Source organism: Cetorhinus maximus, chromosome 2 (assembly GCF_964194155.1).
Source record: "Cetorhinus maximus chromosome 2, sCetMax3.hap1.1, whole genome shotgun sequence".
Taxonomy (NCBI): domain Eukaryota; kingdom Metazoa; phylum Chordata; class Chondrichthyes; order Lamniformes; family Cetorhinidae; genus Cetorhinus; species Cetorhinus maximus.
The window spans coordinates 6,106,324-6,133,402 of NC_135880.1; the positions used below are offsets into that span (position 1 = coordinate 6,106,324).

Below are 27,079 nucleotides of genomic sequence, written 5' to 3' on the forward strand. Positions count from 1 at the left end.
GGAGCTGCCAATCTAAGTGTAATAGATCTTGCATAATTCCAAAGTTTGGAGACAATCCAACTGTAATATTGAGAAATGGATTTGTTTGCACGCAATGTTCTAGTTCTGTTTACGCTCAGGAATGAATTTCTTTAGATGATTGCCAGGTGAAAGCCTTCACTGTCATTTTCACCACCCTAAGGAACACCTTTTATTTCACAACAATCTAGATTTTGGCCTAAAAAAAATTTCTTACCCTTAAGTGAGAAATTTATGGGTTTAATTGAACACACAAGGGGTAATTCATGATCCAACTGTCCTCAAAGGGAGTACGAGTCTCTCCACTGAAATCACAGAAGCAAAGAATTATCCCCATAACTTGGGCTGATGTTTCAGTGCAAGAGCACTGCATTTTCAAAGGTGCTGCCTTGTGGATGAAACAAGATATTTTCCAGCTCTTCAAATTGTTTTTATTCATTCTTGAGATGCGGGTCTGTGGCAGGGTCAGCTGCCAAATGCATTTAATTGGCTATTCCTAGTTAATAGTGAAAACGTGATGGCGGCAAAGCTATTGAAAGCTGTTACCATCGCTGAATTCCCACTATCAACATCCTGGGGGTTCCCATTGACCAGAAACTGACTGGACTGACCATATAAATACTGTGGCAACAGAAGCAGGTCAGAGGCCAGGAATCCTGCAGCAGCTAACTCACCTCCTGGCTGCCCCCATTTCCAAGGCACAAGTCAGGAATGTGATGGAATACTCTCCTGGATGACTTACCTGGATGGCTACAACTCCAACAACACTCAAGAAGCTTGACACCATCCAGGACAACGCAGCCCACTGGACCGGCACCCCACTCACCACCTTAAACATTCACTGCCTCCACCACCAACAAATAGCAGCAGCAATGTGTACCATCTACAAGGTTCACTGCAGGAGCTCATCAAGACTCCTTCAACAGCACCTTCCATACCCAGGACTCTACCACCTAGAAGGAAAAGGGCAGCAGATGCATGGGATCACCATCATCTGCAATTTCCCCTCCAAGCCACACACCACCTGAAACAATAGCACTGTTCCTTCACTGTCACTGTGTCAAAATCAGGGAATTCCCTCCCTAACAACACTGTGGGTGTACTAAACCACATGGACTGCAGCAGTTCAAGAAAGCAGCTCACCACCACCTTCGCAAGGGCATTCAGGGACGGATAGCAGATGCTGGCCGAGCCAGCGATGCTCACATCCCATGAAAGGATAAAAAAAACGAGAAGAATTGGCTGGCATGTTAAATTCTATGTACTGCTGAAGAAAAGCAAGTTCTCCTGCTGCCCTCATCAATGTTGCTTCCTCAACCATTACCATCAAAAACATTAACTGTTTATTCATCTCATTGCTGGATTTACAATTGCTCATGTTTGTTTACATTAAAAAAAAAGAACGTATTTCAAAATATTTTCCTACACATACAGTATTTTGAGATATAAGTTCCTAAATGTAAGCCATGTCACACTTTACTGAAACTGTTGAAAGCTTGGAGATTGATATATAGAAACAGGTCCACCATTTTGTAAGGAATATATCTTTTTCTCCTGGACCAAGGGAGCTGCCTGGCAACAAAGTTTTAATTGGATCCTGACCAGGGGACCAGGTTTGGTGTGAGAGCAGTGCAGCAGAATAGCTCCAAGCTTGAAAGGAACAAGACCTAAAACCTCTTTTTCCTGTGTGTGGAAGATTCCAGTAATTCCATAATAATAAAAACAAAAAACTACTGCGGATGCTGGAAATCCAAAACAAAAACAGAATTACCTGGAAAAACTCAGCAGGTCTGGCAGCATCATAACAGAATTACCTGAAAAAGATAATGCTGCCAGACCTGCTGAGTTTTTCCAGGTAATTCCACAATAATAGCTAGCTGGCTTTTTCTTCTCCTATCTCTATAACCTGCTCTCTCTCTGAAAGCCCCTGTCAAAAGGCAAAGGGGAAAATCACTGCTGGACATTGAAAAGCAATTGCTCAACCAGTGAACAAAATACTGAAAGTGCTAGAAGACCACCTCATGCCATCAACAAGAACTGAAAGGAATTTGGAAGATATCGATCAAAATCAACCCATCGAATCCTGTACTCCAGAATGGGTGCTATTGAGCTGTTTTATCCCACCCTTAAAATCCATGTTTTTGTGCGTCTTATGTGTCTTGTATGCGTGTGTATAGGAATTTAAGGGGGTAACGTTTAAGTTATAGTGTTAGAAATTAGCAGCTCATATCTCTTTGCCACTGGTTAACGACAGTTTGTTCAATAAACAATTATTTACTTATTAAGTTTACAAACCTGGAGCTCGTATTCTGTTAACCTAAATTAAACAGTCAGGTAGAATCTGGGGCAATTTGGTGGTTTGATTAAAATTTTCACATTTGTCACAGCTCGAGGAACAATGGGGGTTTATATTACAGCGCACTATTCCCAGTGGGTCATGACAACTTGCAAACTTTTCCTCTGATTTAAGTATACTTAGCAGATTGCGATAGATAACTTACATGACTCACAAATTTGGCAGAGCACAGTCTTTTATTTAGGAACAGGAGTAAGCCTTTCATCTCCTCAAATTCTGCCATTCAGTTAGATCACAAATGATCTGATCTCAACTCCATCTATGCACCTTGGTTCTGTAACCATTAATACTCTTACCTAATAAAACTATAAATCTCAGTTTAGAAATGTTCAACTTTTTTGAGTTCTAGATTTCCACTAGTTTCTGGAAAGATACAGATGGCACTGGCAAGGTTACATTTATTATACATCCCAAGTTACCCCGAAAAGGTGCAAGGAAACCTTTGAATTGAACAAAGTGGTCTACTTCAGAGGACCTTATTCTGCTAAGAGTGCAGGATTGCTACATTTACCCTTTAACAATACGCATCATTGATGTCCGTCATAGTTGGTCCACCCCCGTTGTTTAAAATGCTTCTTATGGGAGGAAGAGGGCAGAATGAGCAGGGACATATATGGATGCAAATATAGACTGGCTTCGTGTTGAACTGTTCTGTTTGAACCTATGCAAGAGATTTCTGGTGCAAAAAGGAAATCAACTTTGCAGTGGCTTCCTGAAAAACTTAAGGAAGCTTAAAGGCTTTAAATAATCAGGATTCTTCAGCTTATTAGCTGACTGTTAAAAAGCCACTGCTATATAACATACATGGTGAAATTTCTTTTTTCTCTCCTAGTCGACAGTTTTGCACCAAGGAGGCATGGATTAGAAATAGAATTACAGCAGTGCTAGTTCGCTAGTGTTCACTCCCTTTGAGTGAGTCTCCCAACAGGGAGCATGGGATCAGTGAATTTATCCTAACGTAACTGCCAATCGAAGTTTGTAAGGGCTTGTCACAACAAAATAAATTCATTTTCTTGCAACAAAAGTTAGCCAGGGTCCAAACACTGCAGCAGCAGTGGCACAATTGTACATTACAGCCCCTAATTTATTTACTTTTGGTGCTACAGCCTTACCCATCAGTAGAAAACTTGCACTCAGCGCTTGAAACGTGCATTTTATGTTTGCTTACAAAGTGAAACAAACAAACATGGAACATGAGTAGGCCGCTCAGCCCCTCAAACCTCTTCTGCCATTCAATAAGGTCATGGCTGATCTGACTGTAACCTCCCGCCTACCCCTGGTAACACTTCAACCCCTTGATTATCAAGAATCTTTCGATCTCTGCCTTAATAAGACTCTACTTCCACTGTCTTTGGAGGAAGGACGTTCCAAAGACTCGCTGCCCTCAGAAAAAAATTTCTCCTCATATCGGTCTTAAATGGTCAGCCCCTTATTTTTAAACCGTGACCCCCAGTTCTAGATTCTCCCACAAGAGGAAACATCCTTTCCACATCCACCCTGTCAAGACCCCTTAGGATCTTAAATGTTTCAATCAAATCGCCTCTTACTCTTAAACTACAGCGGCTAAAAGCCAAGCCTGTCCAATCTTTCCCCATAAGATAACCTGCCCATTCCTGGTATTAGTTTAGTAAACTTTCCAATGCATTTACATCCTTCCTTAAATAAAGTGACCAATACTGTACACAATACTCCAGTTGTGATCTCACTGGTGCCCTGTACAACTGAAGCATAACCTCCCTACTTTTGTATTCAATTCCCCTCGCAATAAATGATAACATTCTATTAGCTTTCCTAAATATTTGCTGTACCTGTAAACTAACCTTTTGCGATTCATGCACGAGTACAGCCAGATCCCTCTGAAACTCAGAGCTCTACAATTTCTCACCATTTAGATAATATGCTTCTTTTTTATTCTTCTGGCCAAAATGGACAATTTCACATTTTCCCATATTATACTCCATTTGCCAGATCTTTGCCCACTAACTTAACCCACCTATGTCCCCTTGTAGCCTCCTTATGCCCTCTTCACAACTTGCTTTCCTACCTATATTTGTGTCATCAGCAAATTTAGCAATCATCCCTTCAACCAAGTAATTTAGATTAATTGTAAAAAGTTGAGGGCCTAGCGCTGATCCCTGTGGCGCACCACTTGTTACATCCCGCCAACCAGAAAAAGACCCATTTAAGCCTACTCTCTGTTTCCTATTAGCTAGCCAATCTTCTATCCATGTCAATACATCGCCCCCTACACCATGAGCTTTTATTTGAGCAAAGAACAATAATCAATTAATGATCAATGAGCAATAGTCTTTGATGTGGCACCTTATCAACTGCCTTCTGGAAATCTAAGTACAGTACATCCACCAATTCCCCTTTATCTATAGCACATGTGACTCCTTCAAAGAACTCCAATAAATTGGTTAAACATGATTTCCCTTGCTCAAAGCCATGTTGAATCTGCTTGATTGCCTTCAATTTTTCTAAGTGCCCTGCCACGACATCTTTAATAATAGCTTCTAACATTTTCCCTATGACAGATGTTAAGCTAAGTGGCCTGTAGTTTCCTGCTTTCTGTCTCTCTTCCTTTTTGAATAAGGAAATTATATTTGCTATTTTCCAATCTAATGGCACCTTCACTGATTCCAGGGAATTCAAGAGAATTAAAACCAAAGCATGAGCTATCTCACTAGCCACTTCTTTTAAGACCCAAGGATGAAGTCCATCATGGCCCGAGGGTTTGTCAGCCCACAGCCCCAACATTTTGCAAAGTACCACTTTCCTGGTGATTGTAACTTTCCTGAGTTTTTACTTCCCTTCCAGTTCCAGATTTACAGCTATTTCTGGAATGTTACTTGTATCATCTATAGTGAAGACCAATGAAAAATAAAACAATAACAATAGGGTAATTATATTAGGTGATTTCAACTTTCCCAACATTAATTGGGATAGACATGGTGTTAAGGGCTTGGATGGAGTGGATTTCTTGAAATGTGTACAGGAGAACTTTTTAGGTCAATATGTAGAGGGTCCAACAAGGGATGACGCAGTTCTGGACCTAATTCTGGGGAATGAAGCCGGACAGGCGGCTGAGGTGCTGGCAGGGGAGCATTTCAGTGATAGCGATCACAACATGGTACAATTTAAGCTTGTTATGGACAAAGAAATAGACAAGTTGCAAAAAAATGTTGTGTATTGGGGGAGAGCGGATTTTAGTAAAATAAGGCAGGATCTGGCCAAGGTAGACTGAGAACATTACTTGTGGGGAAATCTTCAGAAGAGCAGCAGCGGGGTGTTCAAAAAGGAAATGGGGAGGGTACAGGCTCAACATGTTCCCTCTAGGGTGATAGGAAGGAGTAGCAAGCCCAGAGAACCATGGATGACCAGAGATATTCAGGATACGATGAGAAAGAAAACAGAGGCCTTTAGCAGGTTCAAGGGAAGCAAATCAACGGAGGCATTAGTGGAGTACAGAAAGTGCAGGGTGGAGCTTAAGAAAGCAATTAGGAGAGCAAAGAGGAGATATGAGAAATTTCTGGCTGATAAAAGTAGGGAAAATCCCAAGATATTTTATAAGAATATCAATGGGGAGAGGATAACCAGGGAAAGAGTAAGGTCCATTTGGGACCAAGGGGGCAATCTATGGGTGGAGCCAGAGGACATCGGTAGAGTATTGAATGAATATTTCACTATCCATCTTCACCCAAGAGAATGAGGATGAAGGTATCGAACTCGGGGAGAGAGACTGCGAGGTTATTGGAGGTGTTGGCAGGCTTGAAAGTGGACAAATCTCCATTGGATTTATGTCCTAGACTGCTGAGAGAGGCAGGGGAGGAGATCGCAGGGGCTTTGACTCAAATTTTTAATTCCTCTCTGGCCACAGGGGAGGTTCCAGAGGACTGGAGAACAGCTAATGTGGTTCCGTTATTTAAGAAGGGTTGTACAGATAAGCCAAGGAACTACAGGCCAGTGAGTCTCACGTCAGTGGTAGGGAAACTACTGGAGAAAATTCTGAAGGAGAGAATCTATCTTCACTTGGAGAGGCAAGATTTGATCAGGGATAGTCAGCGTGGCTTTGTCAGAGGGAGGTCATGCCTAACAAATTTGATTGAATTTTTTGAGGAGATGTCCAAGTGTGTAGATGAGGGTAGTGTAGTTGATGTAGTTTATATGGATTTCAGCAAAGCCTTTGACAACATCCCACATGGGAGACTTATAAAGCACATGGGATACAGGGTAATTTGATAAGATGGATTCAAAATTGGTTTAGCTGTAGGAAACAGAGGGTGATGACAGAAGGATGCTTTAGTGACTAGAAGCCCGTGTTCAGTTATGTACCACAGGGATCTGTGCTCGGTCCCCTATTGTTCATTATTTATATAAACGACATAAAGATGACTATGTGGGGGGTAGGATTAGTAAGTTTGCGGATGACGCAGAGATTGGCCAGGTGGTTAACAGTGAGGTTGAGTGTCTTGGGAAGATATAGACGGGATGGTTAAATGGGCAGATTAGTGGCAGATGGAAATTAACCCTGAAAAGTGTGAGGTCATACACTTTGGAAGGAGTAATTTGACAAGGAAGTATTCAATGAACGGCATGACACTACGAAATTCTGAGGAACAAAGGGACCTTGGCCTGTGTGTCCATAGATCTCTAAAGGCGGAGGGCTTTTATCATTTCTCATCTTGACCAATACCACTTCTTCACCCTGGTTTCCTGAACTTAGGTCATGCCTCTCGACTGCACTAATACCATCATTAATTAGCAAAGCCACTCTTCCACCTTTTCCTAGCTTCCAGCCCTTCCTAAAAGTCATGTACCCTTCGATATTCAGGGCCCAACCTATGTCAACTTGCAGCCATGTCTCTGTAATGGCTATCAGATCTTGATTATACAAAACATACATGCAAGCAATCAGCTACCTGTGGTACTTGTAGCATGCTAAGGAGGAATAGACGACTTTGGACCTATGGCCCCAAAGCTTCTACCACTGGCATTTTCACTCATGTCTGCGTTTGTTGTAGAATCATTGATAGAAACTGACTGTCATGATAAGTCAACTACTAATGGTTGGCTCATACAACTACCAGGATGGTAGGAACAGAATGAGATAAACCTTAGCCTTTTTTCATCAAGCAATTCCTATGACATGAAATTGACAGCGAAGAAACTGATGGCGCAGGAGGAGTGAAGTTCAGCACGTTTGGGTGCTAGATAGAGTGAGTTTGGATTCAGATCACACAGTTGTGAGCCATCTGAAGTTTGTCAATGTTGAAGGAGGAGATGTTACCGGAGCAGCATTTCAGAAGTAGGAACAAGGCATGCAACCTTCTAAGGTGGGGAAAATACAGTCTTGGTAAATTATCCGATTTGGGATTACAAAGGTAAACTTCAAGTTAAGCAGAACATTGAGGCTGCGCAACTCTTGGTACTATTTGGTAAAATGATGAACTGATGAACAATCGTGAAAGGAATTTTTTTTAAAAATTCATTCACAGGATGTGGACTTCGCTGGCTGGGCCAGCATTTATTGCCCATCTCTAATTGCCCTTGAGAAGGTGGTGGTGAGCTGATTTCTTGTACCGCTGCAGTCCATGTGGTGTAGGTACACCCACAGTGCTGTTAGGGAGGGAGTTCCAGGATTTTGACCCAGCGACAGTGAAGGAACGGCAATAGATTTCCAAGTCACAATGATGAGTGACTTGAAGGGGAACTTCCAGGTGGTAGTGTTCCCATCTATCTGCTGCCCTTGTGCTTCTAGATGGTAGCGATCGTGGGTTTGGAAGGTGCTGTCGAAGGAGCCTTGGTGAATTCCTGCAGTGCATCTTGTAGATGGTACACATTGCTGCTACTGTGTGTCGGTGGTGGAGGGAGTGAATGTTTGTGGATGTGGTGCCAATCAAGTGGCTGCTTTGTCCTGGATGATGTCAAGCTTCTTGAGCGTTGTGGGAGCTGCACTCATCCAGGCAAGTGGGGTGTATTCCATCACACTCCTGACTTGCGCCTTGTAGATGGTGGAAAGGCTTTGGGGAGTCAGGAGGTGGGTTATTAGTCGCACGATTCCTCGCCTCTGACCTGCTCTTGTAGCCACAGTATTTATATGGCTAGTCCAGTTCAGTTTCTGGTCAATGGTAACCTCCAGGATGTTGATAGTGGGGATTCAGTGATGGCAAATGCCATTGAACATTAAGGGGCGATGGTTGGATTCTCTCTTGTTGGAGATGGTCATTCGCGCCACACAAGTGTCAAGCAATGTTACTTGCCACTTGTCAGCCCAAGCCTGGATACTGTCAAGGTCTTGCTGCATTTGGACATGGACTGCTTCAGTGTCAGAGGAGTCGCGATTGGTGCTGAACATCATGCAATCATCAGTGGCCATCCCCACTTCTGACCTTATGATGGAAGGAAGGTCACCGATGAAGCAGCTGAAGATGGTTGGGCCCAGGACACTAACCTGAGGAACCCCTGCAGTGATGTCCTGGAGCTGAGATGACTGACCTCCAACAACCACAACCATCTTCCTTTGTGCTATGTATGACTCCAATCAGACAAGAGTTTTCGCTCTGATTCCTGTTGACTCCAGTTTTGCTCAGGCTCCTTGATGCCACACTCTGTCAAATGCAACCTTGATGTCAAGGGCAGTCACTCTCACCTCACCTCAGGAATTCAGCTCTTTTGTCCATGTTTGAACCAAGGCTGTAATGTGGTCAGGAGCTGAGTGGCCCTGGCAGAACCCAAACTGGGCGTCAAGTGAGCAGGTTATTGCTAAGCAAGTGCCGTTTGATAACACTGTTGATGACCCTTTTCCATTACTTTACTGACGATGTAGAGTAGATTGATGGGGCGGTAATTGGTTGGGTTGGGTTTGTCCTTTTTGTGTACATGACATACCTGGGCAATTTTCCACATAGCCAGGCAAGATGCCAGCATTGTAGCTGTACTGGAACAGCCTGTCTAGGGGCGCAGCAAGTTCTGGAGCTCAAGTCTTTAGTACTATTGCCAGAATACTGTCAGGGCTCATAGCCTTTGCACTATCCAGTACCTTCAGCCATTTCTTGATATCACGTGGAGTGAATCGAATTGGCTGAAGACTGGCATCTATGATGCTGGGGACCTCCGGAGGAGGCCGAGATGGATCATGCACTTGGCACTTCTGGCTGAAGGTTGTAGCAAATGCTTCAGCCTTATCTTTTGTACAGATGTGCTGGGCTACTTCATCATTGAACATGGGGACATTCGTGGAGCCTCCTCCTCCAGTGAGTTGTTTAATTGTCCACCACCATTCATGGCTGGATGTGGCATTAAACATTAAGAAACCAAGTAGAAAAGGCCAATATAAAAGCAAAATACTGCTGATGCTGGAAATCTGAAACAAAGACAGAAAATGCTGGAAAAACTCAGCAGCTCTGACAGCATCTGTGGAGAGAGGAAAACAAAGTTCACATTTTGAGTCCATATGACCCTTCTTCAGAGAGGAGGAGAAGGGTCTGAAGAAGGGTCAAACGGACTCGAAACATTAACTTTTGTCTTTCTCTCTCCACAAATGCTGTCGAACCTGCTGAGTTTTTCCAGCATTTTCTGTTTTTGCTTGAAAAGGCCAATGCCTACATTGCAGGTCACTCCCTCCACCAACAACAAACAGTGGCACCAGTGTGTTCCATCTTCAAGATGCACTGCATAAACAGCACCTTCCAAACCCATGACCACTACCATCCAGAAGGACAAGGGCAGCAGATAGATGGGAACACCACCACCTGGAAGTTCCCCTCCAAGTCACTCACCATCCTGACTTGGAAATATATCACCGTTCTTTCAGTGTCACTGGGTCAAAATCCTGCAACTCCCTCCTTAACAGCACTGTGGAGGGAATCCCCTGCCACAGGCACTGCGGCAGTTCAAGAAGACAACTCACCAGCACCTTCTCAAGGGTAATTAGGGATGGGCAATAAATGCTGGCATGAGCAGCGAAGCCCACATCCCGTAAATTAATTTTTAAAAAATCAAGGTAGAAAAGACGGGGTGTTCCTACAACTAGAAATAAAAGAAAAATAACTCCAAAAGCTGGAAATCTGAAAAGCGTAGAAAATGCTAGAAACACCCTACAGACCTATCAGCATCTGTGAAGGGAACAAATAAATGAATGGTCTAGAATTTCATGGAGACTTGTTCCATTGACTTGACATATCTACAGCATTAGGTCCGGCTTACACCAGAGGAGTCCTGGAAATTGTGGCAAAACCAAGTTATGTTATTATTTATACCATACCACAATTTCCTGGAATGTCTGATACGCTCTGCCAATATCACTGAAATCATACAAAATTGATTAGAACTCCACACCACCAAAGTCAAGTCAATGGCAATCTCAAATTTTTTGCTTTATGTCAGTTTTCTCTCTGCAGCCACTTAGGCTGAACAGTAATGATGCAGGTCAATTTATTTCAAAAATGCAAAATTCCTGCGCTTGATTTTTTTAAATTATTAGCCAGGTTTAGTGCATACTAAGTGAACAGTCTGAGGCACTGAAGTGCCTTCTGACACCATGAATGAAAGTGAGATTGAGGGTAATTCATTTAGGCCCATTTGTAGGCCCAAAGTGGTTAGTGAAATCATAGTGTCCGCCAGACACCAGAGGTCCAAAGCTAGTTCGAAATTGAACAAAAGCATTCATTTAAATAATAGTGACAAGGTACCAGCACCTGTCAAGCCGCCTAGCTCAGCATGGCATCCGCTATCCTCACTATGTACAGGATTTAGCCTCGTGGTTTTTTTTGTGGGAGTCTGCTGCTGTTCTGTTTACCTGCATAACACAAGTCGCTGCACTTCAAAGTCATTAATTGTATGTGAGGCACTTTGCTGACACATGTGATAACGTACTATATTCTTTCTTTCTTTCTCCATGTTAAGGTGCAACCGGTAATATGGGCAACTGATCTCATTCGCATCATGATGTGTAATGACATCACAGCTGATTTTAAAATTTGTTTTGAAATTTTTACAACTGTATTCAGTGAGGGTAATTGATGCCACAGTGAGCTGTAAAGCTTTCTCCACTTCTGGTACTTATGTTTCAATACAGCCCACACAGATGGGATTTAATCCCTCTCCTCCCAAGGGTCTGAACTTAGCATGCCATCCCAAGTGTTCTGATCCAGTTAGGGACTCTAAAATATCTACCTTACACTCAAGAATAACATCCAGGATTAACGTGAGGTAAATCTGAACTAACAGGCAAACTGTGGCCAAACACCCCACGCTGCACATTAAATGGCAGATTCAGCAAAGGCGGATCCAATGGATTTCTCAGCAACTTACTCAACACGTCAGTGACCACTGAGAATCACAAAATCTCGTTGAAATTGTTCCCTTCATGAGGGATTTCAACTCTTCACTTTCGAGGATCTAGCCTCCAAATTCTCTCAAAAGTTGCTCAGAATCAGACTGCCTCAATGACTGCTCACCTCCCGATGGTTCAATCTCTTCTCCCGAGACTGAATTCCATAGGATTAACAAAGCTGGCTCCCACTTATATTTACAGCGCGCTTCCAACTCTTTCGCAGGCCACTAGCTTCACTAAGCTGGCACTGCTCCTGGGTTCCTCCGAACTCGTCTCCCGTCAGCACAGAGCTATAAATTGCTCCTAGGGCTTCCTCTGAGCCCTAACCTTCTCTAGCACAGAACCAGCGACCTTCTGCCACCTTCTCAGCTCCCCCAAGGTGTCTCCTGAGCCCAAACTGCACCAAATGACTCCCAGGACTTCTCGGTGAGCTGTAAACCACAAAAGGACCAAACTGCAAATCTCAGCGGCAAACTGCTCCTGGTTCTGAGCCCTAATTGGCTGAAGCTTGCTAACAGCCATAGAATTCCCAGCCTTTGAATTGCTCTTGTAACAGGAAATAAGGCTAAGGTAAATAGAGAGCACTTGTTTTTAAACACTGAATGAAAATAAAGGCCCATTCGCCACCACACATATACATTGCTCATGCTAATGAACATCATTAATTGTTTTTAAAAGAACATATTTAAATTAAACCATTTCCCACACAGGCAAATGGCTAAAAGGCCTCCTTGTGTGCTCTATGATTTTATGAGAATGTCTGAGGAATTACTCAAATTTGTAAATGTTACAGTCAATACTGAATGCAATTTCACTTAAAATCTTATGTAAACATTTTCCAGTATCATTTGCAGTGTAATCAACAGAGTGGGTGACAAAAACCAATGGGGTCATTCATATATTCCCATTGGATTTCAAAAAATTAGCCAATAAGTTGTGTCATCAACACAAATTGCCTCCAACTATGGTCAGAATGTCACAAATAGAGAAACAGGTCCATAAACACCCACACACAAATCAGAGTACATACTGTATTGGAGTACTACACGATCTAAACCACAAACCACATGTGTGAAGCCACTTCCCCAATTTGATCCTCGCTATATCATTCATAACTTCAGTGATACTGTCACAACTTCTCCAGCACTAATTCACACACCTGAATTTATTCAGTTTTAATACTAAACCTACTTTCAAATTCCAAATCATAATTTTTTTCTTCATCTTTTTAATATCTACCCCATTCTCACATGCACCATAATCACAGCCAACAAAGCAAGCTGGCCCATTCCCAAGCTTTTATCAGTATTGTTCTGAAACTGGACACTTTTGGGGCATCAATATGCAACCCTGGGGACCATCACAGTGCAAGCTCTACCAAGAGCACTGACCTAGGATTTCAGATACCAATCAAAGTAGTCATTTACCTGGGGAGGAGGGGGATGGAGGGGGCATGCGTAAGACAATTTAGCCACACCGCCACCACCATCTCCCCACTTCAGCTACAAAGCTGTACAGATCTTTTAGTTGTATTGTGGCAGGGGAATTAAATTTAAATTGTTCTGAGTGTTGCTGCTTTAAAGCATCACCGAGTCACTCTCTTAACCCAGAAATAAAAAGGGAAGGTCCCCAACATTTGTTTTTGCATATATTAAGGAGTTAACTCCAGATCACTAAATCTGAAACACTGTTGAGTTTGTCATCATGATCTGCATGGCAGGATCAAATATACAGCAGATGTCAAACAAAAAAACAAATGAGGAGGAGGAAAAGCACTGACGTGGCACTGAGTCACTTTCTGTAACAAAGATCGTTTGTGCTGCCAAAGAACCAACTCTGATGCATGCGGAGGCAAAAAAACATTCTGTTATAGTTTACAATATTTTAACTGCACTTTCTGACAGTTTATGAATCAAGGTACAGTCAGAATCCTGTCAGAAATTGAAATGAAGCTTAAGATTAGGCCCAGTTCATGAACTGCCGGTAGCTCAAAATAAGATATGAAGTTTCTTGTTGGTTCATGGGCTACAGCTGCCCTAAGTCAATGTGACAATATGGGATACTCTAACTGGGATGTTTCCTCTTGTGAGAGTATCTAGAGTGAGGGGTCACTGTTTAAAACTAAGGGGTCAAAACGGAGATGAGGCAAAATTTTTTCTCTGAGTGTCTTTGGAGCTCTCTTCCTGAAAAGGCAGTGGAAGCAGAGTCTTTGAATAATTTTAAGGCAAAGGTGGATAGATTCTTGGTAAGCTAGATGGTGACAGGTTATCGGGGGTAGGTGGGATGCAGATTTAAGGTTACTATCAGATCAATCTTGATCTTATTAAATGACAGAGCAGGCTCGAGGGGCCGAATGGCCTACTCTTGCTCCTTGTTCGTACGTTCGTAATTGGCTTCAGCGATCCTCAATCTAGTCGGATTTCATACTTATGTGCATTATCCACTAGTCTCTGCTGGACATTGAATGAGGTCAGGATAGGGTGATGCCCTGCCTTCACACAAAGGACAGTCAGACACCCTCAGGTAACGTCCCAGGGAACACCCTGCACGAGCGAATCACATCCTGGCAGAAGTCACTGCCTTCAGGACAAGGGGGTTGGGACGAAAGGGAAAACAAAATTGTGGGAAAAATGTTAAGCTGAGAAGTAATTTCACACAGACAAAACACAAGATATTGCAGAACTCTGCTTGCTGATGTTTCAGATTATTTTATAAATCAATTACTTACTGATCATGTTTTCGCAAGCAAAGTAATTCAGTGGGTGCACAGCCAGTGAGGCAAACGCAACTAGCTCAGTACATGAAATCATCACCTATCACAGTATCTTTACAGTACAGAAGAAGGCTATTCTGCCCATTGAGTCTGCACTGACTCTCTGAAACAGCATTCCACCTAGTCCCACTCCCCTGCCTTATCCTTGTAACCTTGCACATTCTTTCTTTACAGGTAGCAATCCAATTCCCTTTTGAATACCTCAATCAAACTTGCCTCCACCACCCTTTCAGGAAGTTTGTTCCAGATTTCAACCACCCTCTGGGTGAAAAAAATTTTCCTCACATCACATTTACTCCTTTTGCCAATTATTTTGAATCTGTGCCCTCTCGTTCTTGATGTACTCGAGTGGGAACAGTTTCTCACTATTTACCCTGTCCATACCCCTCAGGATCTTGAATATCTCTATCAAGTGTCCTCTCAGCCTTCTTTTCTCCAAGGAAAAGAGTCTCAATCTCTCCAATCTATTCTCATTGCTACCTAATTACCATACATTCAAATCAACTCTCAGTTTCTTTGTTTTAAATTGACAATTTGATGGTTTCAACAACAATACACTTCTTTAGCATCATTCATATAGCAAAAGGTCCCAAGGAATTTCACGGAGGCGCAAATTAAGAACGTACACCAAGCCAAAGAATGTCATGGAGCACTGCATACACTTACCTTCTCCCAGTTCGAAGGCTAATAACATGAGGCAGTAGAAACCCTAGAGACGAAGAAAAATGCTACCGTAGACATGACTGAAAAGTCACATAGAATCTGAGGATCAGCACCAGAGGAAGCCAATAGGCCTGTTATGGCAATGCCTGCTCTCTGGGAATGCAATTCAACTGGTCCCACTCCCCTGCCTTTTCCCCACAGCCCTGCAAGTTTTTTTCTCTTCAGACAATTATCTAATACACTTTTGAAAGCTACAATTGAATCTTCCTCCACCACACTCAGCCAGCATTAATACAAAAGGTTAAGAACCTCTGGCAGGCTGATGAAAATAACCCTGAGGGCTTGTGAATTACAGATTGACAGAACTTATAAGTATATGAACCAATTTTATTAGAAGCATTCTGTTCTAGGAGAGATAACCAAAAGCTTGGTAAAAGAGGTGGGATTTTTTTTTAGGAGGGTCTTAACAGAGGAGAGGGAGGTGGAGGGGTTGGGGGGGCCGGGGGGCGGGGGGGGGGTGGTATTCCAAAGCATGGGGCCTAAGCGGCTGAAGGTACAGATGTCAATGGTGAGATGAAGCAAGGAGTGGATGATTGAACAAGAGTCTGGAGTTGGAGGAACAGTTTAGAACGGGGTATAGGACTGAAGGAAGTTACTGAGCTGCTTATTTAACAACTTTAAGGTTGGCAAATGGGAGCCTGTCCAAGTCCGAGCAAGGATGGGGGCTTGGAGTGGCAAGGTATAGCTAAAAAGGTAGGTTTCAAGAAGCATCATGATGTTGGGGAGTGATGGGACAAGGCAGAGGAATTTGGTCACAGGAACCCAGAATGAGGTGGTCAGATGACTGATGGCTCAGTCACAGATGGTGGAGCAGATGAGGGGTTTAGAAGCCTGTAGCCCTGTTTTGTTCCAGGGAAAATCCATCTCTTGCACAATATGCTAGTACAAGCTAAAAACTACAAAGACTGGTAGATTTGAGTGGTCTGTTCCATGTCAAGAGTTCACCCTTTCTATTTATTAGAGGGGCGTGGTTTCCACGAACTGACAGGTGGAACAGCACAATAGCTGCTCGTACTTGGGACAGTCCTGCATACTGACATCACCAAGTTAAGGACTGTGGCAGCTGCCCTTTGATATTCTGAATTAAGCCAAAAAATGTCACATACCAATTTTGTTTCTGCAACTTTCTACCAGACACTTTCATCACCAGCAACTCTGTGCTTAGTAAACCCAACACAGGCTGAACCAATATTTTCAGACTGTCCTGTAGGTTATGGAAAATCTGTTACCCTTTGATGCCAATACAATTTAATGCCAGTTTGTAATTCACAATTACCAGGGTGAATATCACCAGTCTGCCTGCCTTTCTTAACATTTTATGTTAGTCATAGAGTTACTTACAGCACAGTATGAGGCCATTCAGCCAAATGGTCTCCAGGGCTGTAACAATTCTATGATTCTGTGATAAGTCCATGCCAGCAATCCTGCAGACCCAAACAATAAAACGCATAAAAAGAAAATAAAAACATACTTAGAACTTAGTTGGCTATGCTTTAGGGACATACAGACAGGTGTCAGGCATTCTGCTGTCGAGCCTGCTCAGTCATTCAATTAGATCATGGCTGATCATCTACCTCAACACCACTTTCCCATGCTATCCCCATATCCCTTGAAGTAATTAGTCTCCAGAAATTTATCGGTTTCTGTCTTAAGCATGGTAAATAACTGAGCTTCCACAGCCCTCTGGTCTAGAGAATTCCAAAGATTCACCACCCTCGGTCAATAACACCCTCTGTAGATTGACAAGAGAGTGGTCGGCATCACAATCTACGCTGTGGTAGGTGCGGGTGTAGAGAACACTGGGCAGATCGCACCTTCCTATGAAGACCAAGTCTAGCTGGTGCCCATGTCCAGACCTTGGGTCTTGCCATGATACTTTGTGGCGATGCCTGCTCTAAAAGATGGTTTTGTGCTGCATAGTTCATTCAGGGCACAAAGCTCAAGTAAATTTATTCTGTTAGAGGAGGCTGAGATGGATCATCCACTTGGCACTTCTGGCTGAAGATTGTAGCAAGTGCTTCAGCCTTAACTTTTGCACTGACGTGCTGGGGTCCCCCATCATTGGGAATGGGGATATTTGTGAAGACTCCTCCTCCAGTGATTTAATTTTCCACCCCCTTTCACAACTGGATGTGGCAGGACTGCAGGGCTTACATCTGATACGTTGGTTATGGAATCACTTAATTCTATCACTTGCTGCTTATGCTGTTTGGCACGCAAGTCGTCCTGTGTTATAGCTTCACCAGGTTGACATCTCATTGTTAGGTATGCCTGGTGCTGCTCCTGGCATGCCCTCCTGCACTCTTTACTGTACTCATTACACAGATATTACAAGACAGAAACAGGCTGTCTGTGCTAGGTTTTTACCCTCCACACAAGTGGTGGCCCCAATCCCATGTAGGTAGGTCACTTGGGGTAAAAGAGCTATAAGCTTAGTCCCATTCCCGTGTCCATTTCAGGCAGGGGCATCAAGAGTTATGGAGTAAAGCTAAGTAAATGGAGCTGAAGTACAGTTTAACTGAATGTTGAATAGTCTCAAAGGACTGTCTTTTTCTCTTCCTAAGAATTCTCTATCATATATTTATTGTTTTTTTTAAAAAGCTATTACGGATTCTACTTCTGGTAGGGAATTCACTGTATCACAGTATCTTTACAGTGCAGAAGGAGGCCATTCAGCCTATCTTCAATATCCTAACAATCCTCTGTGTAATCTGTACTTACCACACCCTTTAAATCGTAATTTTCACCTTTCAGTTACCAACTTCACCGATTAGCAGTGTTATAAATGTTGTCCAAACCTTTCTTCAGACATGTTCTGCCTTCTTCTTCCGTTTTCCATTTGAAACCTCCCCTTTTATGAGTAGTTATCTTAGTAATCACAGAACTATAGATTCCCAGAATCAGTACTGGAGGAAACTGTGATTTTAAACTCCTGGCAAAGAAACAAAATTCCAACTACTGAAACCTCCACCCACTCAGTTATTTACACTCTGTACATCTGCTTGCAATTCTAGCCTACTACAAAGGAGGAATATCACACTAATTCACGAGAATTTTGTCACTTTCAGAGTACTGTGTCTTACTGGATGTTGAATTGGAAAAAGTTCCCAAAAATTGGTGCTTACATGTTTTAATTGTTTTCTACACACTGCAGCAGAGGGGAGAGCTGTGCCTGATTAATCCCTCCCGTGTCCAGACAGGGGCTAACTGCAGTAAAATCCATTACCTCACACCCCATCCATACTAGAGTTACTAAAATGACACCAGAACTGAATGCTTACACTCATCAGGAAAGATTGGACAGACTTGGGCTCTTTTCTCTAGAAAAGAGAAGGTTGAGGGATGACCTGCAGGAAGTCTTTCAGTTTAGGAAAGGGTATGATCGGGTAGACATAGGAAAGATGTTTCCACTTGAGGGGGTGACTAGAAATAAGGGCTGTGAATATAAGATAGTCACTAATAAATCTGATAGAGAATTCAAGAGAAACTTCTTTATCTAAATGATGATGAGAACATGGATTTCATTACAAGATGTGGTTGAAGCAATTGACATAGATGCATTTACGGGGAAGCTAGATATGCATATGGGGGAGAAAGGAAAAGAAGAATATGTTGATAGGGTTACAAGAGAAAGGTTATGAGCAGGCTTGCGTGCAGCATAAACACCAGCATGGACAAGTTGGGCCAAATGGTCTGCTTCTGTGCTGTAAATACTACGTAGGAACGTAAATCTAATATTCTGGCACCAAAAAGGTTTTACTTTAAACAAGTTATCCCCACTTTTCTTTTACATCGTCAGTGGGTTACCAGGTCTTCCAGCATTTGTGAAGGAAATTAGGTGGTACTCCTCTTTCTCTCTCACATACCTTTCTCTGTCTCACACTCGCACTCTCAAACTCTTTCTCTAGATTTGGGCAAAGATATCAACTCCTAGGCAAGGCTTCTGGAACAGGCCAAGATCTTCGAGTGAAAACTTTAATTAAGGTATAATTCAATTAACAAAAATATAAATTGATCAATATTTACAAACGTTATTGTTGTTTGGAGTACAGGACTTGAGTGTTGCTGAAAAAAAGAGACATGTTGAAGCTTTTTGTCTTGCACTTATCAGGACACTTACAAGAATACCCATAAAAGGGGAAAACAATTTATAGAGTATGAAAAGAGTGCCGATTGGTTGGCAAATGGACTCTGATTGGTAGAGGTGTTTTGATGGAGAAGGCACCAGCGATGGTTACTGACAATTAAATGCCAAGTATTGTTTGAAATTTAAAGCAGGCAGCCTGGCCCTGATTGGTCAGGGCATTGTTCTGAGCAATGAGTCAGCAAATAGCTATCACTTTTTTTGTTTAGCTGAAACAGGCGCAATGTGTGTACATGTTCTTTCTGCCTGGAAAAAAGAGCCCTGTTTATTAGTGTACGTGGCTTCCAGTACACGCAAATGTGCCACACTGCAAACCCGACTGACAATCTTAAATTGGTTGTCAGCGTAATTCTTAACACACCGAGGATTATTCAGCAAATGTTGCCCAATCGTGGAATTATATCTCACCTTGGACACTGTGTTTGAGTTTTGCAAGCACGGGCTGGTTGGGTACAGTCTGTAGCTTGCCCGTTGTGACAGCGGCTGGGACATGCTGTTTGATACGATCTACCAGTCTTTAGGACCTATGGCCTACATACCTAGCATCAGACTGGCAATGAAACTCATACACCACATTAATCATTAGTGTGATAGGCAGAATATCTTTTTGGCCTGATGGCAGCATCCTGTTAGTGGCGAATAACTGGGCAATTTTCAGGGCTGAAAGTGACAGCCTTAGACGTGCTCATGAGTCTGTGTGATATAAAGCGTAAAATGATCTGATCAGGGTAGCCATTATCCCGCAGGATGCCTTTGATGCGCCCTATTTCAGCATCAAGCTTGCATGGTGAGCAAATTTCCTGGGTCCTATTTACACAACTGCTGATAAGACCAATCTTATAGTGCTTGGAACTGTAAGAATCCCAACGTGTATGGTGAGCAGTGAAGGTCGGCTTGCGGTAGGCTGTGGTAGAAAACTCCCTGGCAGATTTCTCAACTAGTAAGTCAAGGAAGGGGAGTTCATTTGACTGCTCCATTTCAAAGATGAATTTTAGCACAGGATGGAGCTCATTAAGACACGTAAAGAAATTATCACTTGTAGCTGCTGAATTAAATACAGGGAATGTATCATCTACATATCGGAAACGTGCAAGAGATAGGTGGTCGGATGTCATTCCATCAAAAACACATTTCTCATGGACACAATGCTGCTATCGATAATGCAAGCCCTGTATGGCCTTTGCAAATTTGAAGGAATCCTTCACCGTGTACGTGGAAAACTTTCTCAAAACTGGTTGTAACTATTGGCCCAACCATTTGGCCAATTCACATTGTGCAGGGCCGGTCATAGACAAGATAGGGCACAAAGGGACATCACTTTTGTGTGTCATGGGCAGCCCATACATACGCAGACACAGCAAGCCATGAGGACGAACCCTGTCATATAGATCACACGGCAGCTCATCACACTTACAAGTGCAGCAAACGTTTTTTTAAGCTTACTGTCAAGCAAGGCTGTCCGGTCATGTTGAGCAACAGGTCTGATGGATATGAATTTGGAACCATCATTAAGAATGGTGTGTATTTTGTTGATATAGTCACGCTTGTTAAGGATGAATAGTCCCATCCCTTTGTCAGGTTTACTGCTGTGTATTTCCACGTTGGTCTTAAGGCCTCGCAACGCTGTAAGGCACCTTGTGTTGCATGTGAAAGTCAGACAGGTCACTTGGAATCGCTCAATATGCGTGCGCCAGATCAGCTCAGTGCGCTTTCAAGTATTCAGCATCTTCAGTGGACGCTGGTTTGTGGTGGGATAGTTGGGAGTAGAGGAGTTCTAACTCAGCAAATACCACTTCCCGTTTGATTTGGGATGAAGGCACACCAAAATTAAACTATGAGCAAGTACAAACTCCTGCTTTCTGAGACTACACGGTCAGAGAGATTTATTACATGTTTAGTGGCATCATTAATTGCGTTGCCAAACCACTTCCGCTTAAGTGAGTTTATAGTGTCAGCCACCATCATTGGTGCATTCTCCATGGCAATGCCTCCGCCAGAGATCACTTGCCAACCAATCAGCACTCTCTTCTCATACAGTATAAATTGTTGTTTTCCCTTTATATTGGTATTCTTGCGAAGTATCCTGATGAGTGCAAAACAAAAAGCTTCAATGTGTCTCTTTTTTCAGTGATACTCAAATGTTATTGTGAAAAGTATAATTTGAAATGTTTCTAAATGAGTTTATGCCCTCATTTTGGACATTATAAATTTTAGTTACTTCTACAAAAAAAGCACTGTGGGTGCATCTACACCATGTGGACTGCAGCGGTTCAAGAAAGTGGCTCAGCATCACCTTTTCAAGGGCAATTAGGGGATGGGCAATAAATGTTGGCCTTACCAGTGAAGCTCAGGTCCCAGGAACGAATAGAAAATACTTCAAAAATAATTCCTTGAAATCTCATGAAGTAGCCAAAGTGCGATAGGAATGCAAGTTCCTTCCTTCCTGTAGCCATACAAGAACATAAGAATTAGAAGGAGTAGGGCATTTGGCCCCTCGTGCCTGCTCTGCCATTTGATAAGATCATGGCTGAGCGACCTCAATTCTACTTTCCTGTCTACCCCTTTAGCCTTTGGCACCCTTGTCGATCAAGAATCAACCTAAATCAGCCTTGAATACATTCAATCACCCAGCCTCCACACTTCCCTGGGGAAGAGAATTCAACCAATTAACAACCCTCAGAGCAAAAAATGAATCAGTATCACACCTGCAGGAAACCCCTGGTCCCCCATTCATCATCAGCACTGACATTTAAGACGTACATAATTGTTTTCCGAGAATTCTGAAATGAAAATATAAGAATAATTTAGCTAAAATAATCTAACCTAAATTGTTGATATTTTGCTGTAACTTTATGAAGATTTAAAAACCAAATGTAATGTTTTCAACCCATAAGGCTCTTGGTTTCAGCCCCAGTTAGTTACTGAGTTAGCTGATCCCAGGCAAGGTAGCAGCTGGATTAACAACTGGCCTTAGCTGTACTGGATTATGGAGATGGAGTGGAAAGAAAAGATTCCGCCATAGGTCCCGATCCTTACTGCAATCCAGTCCTAGGCTAGGGATCCCTGCTGGAAATTTCAAATTTATGAATGTCAGATTTGACTGTGATGCATTACATGGTAAAATAGCTCACCAACACCCACTGTCTGGTCTCGTACTTGGAAAATGGGCACTGGAGATCTCCCCTTATCTAAAACTGTACCCCACACTTTCTGGTCAGCAGGGAAGGAAGTTGGAGGTGAAAAAAATATCAATTCCTCTCCAATAGAAGTGTTTTTTTAAATTATAAAAGTCCCTTGGAAACATGTGATTTCCCAGTAATTTTGTTTTAGAACTGCAAATTGATATCCTAATTATAACCTGAATCATGTAACAGTACAATTGTAAAATGATCATTCGAACTCAATAATCCTTTCAACTGTTACTATTTTATTGGCATCACAATATAAATTATTTAACACAATTAACTAAAATGGTGCACAAGCAATAAATGACTTTAATTTAATTTAAGTTCACATAATGTCCATAAACCACTCTAGCTTTGCATTTATAGTTTCAGATGTGATATGAACTGCATCCAGTCTTTGTGATTAGGGAAGGGTGATTGGAAGTACTGCTGAACATTCACTGAAACCATCTAAGCCTCTCAATACCTTGGAAATGCTCTCATGCTCAATTGTTTAGTCCTGGAAGTAATTAGATTTATCAGATAATTAGTGTTTCTGGGGAAATGTGGATGCGCAGGAGAAAACTGACAATTCTGACCACATATTAAGGTACTTTAGTGGTTATGGTACTGGGGGTAGAATTCAAATCTTGCCATGACAAATTCTGAAAGAGGATTCAGTGCATCTGATATTTTGAGGGTTGGCATCTGCACAAAGCCAACCGGTTCATTAATGCCCTCCAGGGAATCAACCTATCACCCCTGCCTTTATTCTTTCAGTTTGTGGTGGCATATCATTGGCAAGGCCAGCATTTGTTGCCCATCTTTATTGCCCTTGAACAGAGTGGCTTGCTAGGATGATTTCAGAGGGCAGTTATGAGTTAACCACATTGCTGTGGGTCTGGAGTCACATGGAGACAAGACCAGGTAAGGACAGATGATCTACTTCCCTAAAAGCACAGTAGTGAACCAGACAGGTTTTTTTGAAATCAATGATAGTTTCATGGTCACAATTACTGAGACCAGCTTTATATTCCAGGTTTATTAATTGAACTTCAATTGCACCATTACTGGTGGGATTTGAACCTGTGCGCCCAGAGCTTTGGCCTGGGCCTCTGGATTACTAGTCCAATGACATTACCACTATGCCATCTCCCCCATACATATGACCTACATTCAATGGCATTACCATCACCTGAATCCTCACTATCAACATCCTGGGGGTTACCATGGAACAGAAACTGAACTAGACTAGCCATATAAATACTGTGGCTACAAGAGCAAGTCAGAGGCTAGGGATCCTGCTGCAAGTAACAACTCCTGACTCTCCAAAGCCTGTCGACCATCTACAAGACACAAGTCAGGAGTGTGATGGAATACTCTCTGCTTGTCTGGATGAGTGTAGCTCCAACAAAACTCAAGAAGCTTGATACCATCCACAACAAATCAGCCCACCTGATTGGCACCCCATCCACAAACATTCACTCCACCAACGCACGGTGGCAGCAGTGTGAACCAACTACAAGATGCACTGCAGGAACTCACCAAGGCTCCTCAGACAGCACCTTCACCAAGGCTCCTCAGACAGCACCTTCCAAACCCACAACCACTACCAGAAGGACAAAGGCAGCAGACACATGGGAACACCACCACCTAGAAGTTCCCCTCCAAGCCACTCATCTTCCTGACTTGGAAATACATTGCCATTCCCTCACTGTTGCTGGGTCAAAATCCTGGAACTCCCTCCCTAACAGCACTGTGGGTGTACCTACACCACAGGATCTGCACCCGTTCAAGAAGGCAGCTCACCACTGTGCAGCTCACATTAAGGGCAATTAGGGATGGGCAATAACTGCTGGCCTAGCCAGCAATGCTGATGTCCCATGAACTAATTTTGAAAAATGGCTCCTGTCCTCTTAAAATGATATCGGCAACCAGGGATGAACAATTAATACTGCTTTGTCATCCTCGAAACGGATTTTTAAAGGTAGTGACCACATAGCATTTTACTCAAAACAGAGCTGATTTATTGCAATTTCTGGAGCAAAGCTCAATGTTCTGGCTACATGCCAGCACCATTTAAACCATCACCAACATATTCTGATGAAAACAATGGGTTCATTATTAATACATTGATCCAGAGGCTAGTTACAGCACCTTCACTTTTGTCTTGGCTTAAATCAGCAAAGTCAGACACGAGAGAAAGAACATGGAATCTTCCTGGTCTACAAAGCTTTATACTATATCGTAATATGCTGCACACATGATATTTTTAAATATTGAAGGGAAAGTGCCGGTATAATGGGAAGGCTCAGACAAATTAATTGCATAGAACTCAGAAATTGCAGTACAGAACAGCAGTTTTTCCCCTTACAAAGTAAAAGTTCATGCACTAGGACATAAATTCTATATGATTCTATGTAATGCAAAGCACAGAAACAGGCCATTTGGCACAACTGGTTTTTGCTGGTGTTTATGCGCCACACAAGCCTTCTCCCATTCTACATCATCAACCCCATCAGCAGTCCCTTCTCCCTCATGCATTTATCCAGCTTCTCCTAAAATGAATCCATACTTTTCGCCTGAATTACTTCACATGCTAGTGAGTTCCACATTCTCACCACTCTCTGGGTGAAGAAGTTTCTCCCGAATTCCCCATTAGATTTATTAGTGACTATCTTATAATTATCACAGAATTATGACCCCAAGCTTTGGACACCCACAGGTGGAACACTTCTACACCTTCAATGTCAATCCTTCTCATAATTTAAAGAACCCCAAATCTGCAAAAGTGTTGTTACAATCGGGATGAGAGGAGCATGCAGTTGACGTAGCCGCACTACTCCACAGGTCGCAACATTTAAACTAATGATCAGTTCACTCACCAAAATGGCCAATTGTTTACCTTCACTACTGTTATGCATAATGAAAGAGAATTTAACCAGGCTCCTTTGTTAAACACACTAACAAACAGGAGAGATGATGGTCCAGTGGTATTGTTGCTGAACTAGTAATCTACAGACCCAGATCCGGGTTCGAATCCCACCATGGCAGATGGTGGAATTTGAATTCAATAAAAATCTGGAATTACCTGCATGTGACTTCAGACCCACAGCAAGGACTCTGAAACGCCCATGTTCAACACCACTTGGAGGAAGCACTGAGCATGGTGTTAGGGGAATATTAAAAGTGCTAAAGAGAACACTGTAAGAATTTACTGAAGAACACTTAAAATCTCCAGGCAGACATGGTGATTACCAGATGAACATTGCACAGCCTTGAGAGTCAGGCTGAAGGCACAAGGAGGACATAAAATAGTGGACTCCCCTCTCACATAGGGAAGGGGCAGATGGCTTAGGTATGGAAAGACATACAATGGACAAAGAGGGGGCTTTGATGGAACACATGCAATCTTGAGTTTTAATTTTGATTGGGTAATATAATTATGTATACACCCTTTAGAATAATTGATTAGCAAAATCACATGTTTATGTACTCAACAGAATAGTTTTAACATGGTACCTGTGCATCGGTTACCGATTGGATGTATTCAAATGTACTCAAATGTATTATGATAAGAAAAAGTACAAAAGTAATGAAATGTAATCAATCTGGGAGCTGGGTCATTCTTAGGAATGATTGCGGCTCCCTTGCATATGCTTGAATAAAACCGGTGAAAGGAAGTTGGACACTCTGTGGTCACTGTGTGATCGGGGATTGTAATTTCTCCTCTTCAACAGGCCTATGTGGTAGTTGCTGTTTAGGAGGGAATACCCTCTTCAATTGGCGTAGTCGGCAGGATTCGCCCAGCCTCTGCGAAGACGGAACAATGATCTGGTGAGTATTTTCTTTTTGAAAGATACTCTCCAATTGTTCGCATCAGACTAGAACAGAGGTCTAATAGGGCGGATCCGAACGTTTCGGCCAGGGAGATTCAGGTGGACAGTTTGAGCGAGTGAGCCTCTTGGAGACGGTGTGTCTCGGGAGAACTGTGGGTCCCTGTTTTTGGAGACGGTGTGTCTCGGGGGAACTGTGGGTCCCTGTTTTTGGAGACGGTGTGTCTCGGGGGAGCTGTGGGTCCCTGTTTTTGGAGACGGTGTGTCTCGGGGGAACTGTGGGTCCCTGTTTTTGGAGACGGTGTGTCTCGGGGGAGCTGTGGGTCCCTGTTTTTGGAGACAGTGTGTCTCGGGGGAACTGTGGGTCCCTGTTTAAGTTGTGAATGTGAGTATGACTAAGAAGGATGAACTCCAGCTCGTTGCGGAATGGGGAGGTGAAGGAACCATGTCCCTTCACCTCGCCAGGAAGCATAAAAGCTGATCAGCAAAATGAAACAACAAGGGTGGCATCCGAGCAACCCACTGTCATGCTCTGAGGAGTGGTGGAAGCTCAGACTAACGATAAAACTGACAAAGCTACAGTACTCATTTTGAGTCTGTGTCTGCAACAAACCAAACTAATACAGAAATATCTCGGTCGAGTTGCACCGGTCACAGCGGCAGAGGACCTGAAATGTCCCCTACTGAATTTTTGTAACTTAAAAGAAAGGAATTGATCTAAGTTTCAA

General features: G+C 42.7%; 1 protein-coding gene across 2 annotated transcripts in view; it reads right to left on the minus strand.

Moving 5' to 3' along the window:
• Nucleotides 1-27,079, minus strand: part of lifra (LIF receptor subunit alpha a) — a 208,977-nt gene that overhangs the window by 163,476 nt on the left and 18,422 nt on the right. The window lies entirely within an intron of this gene.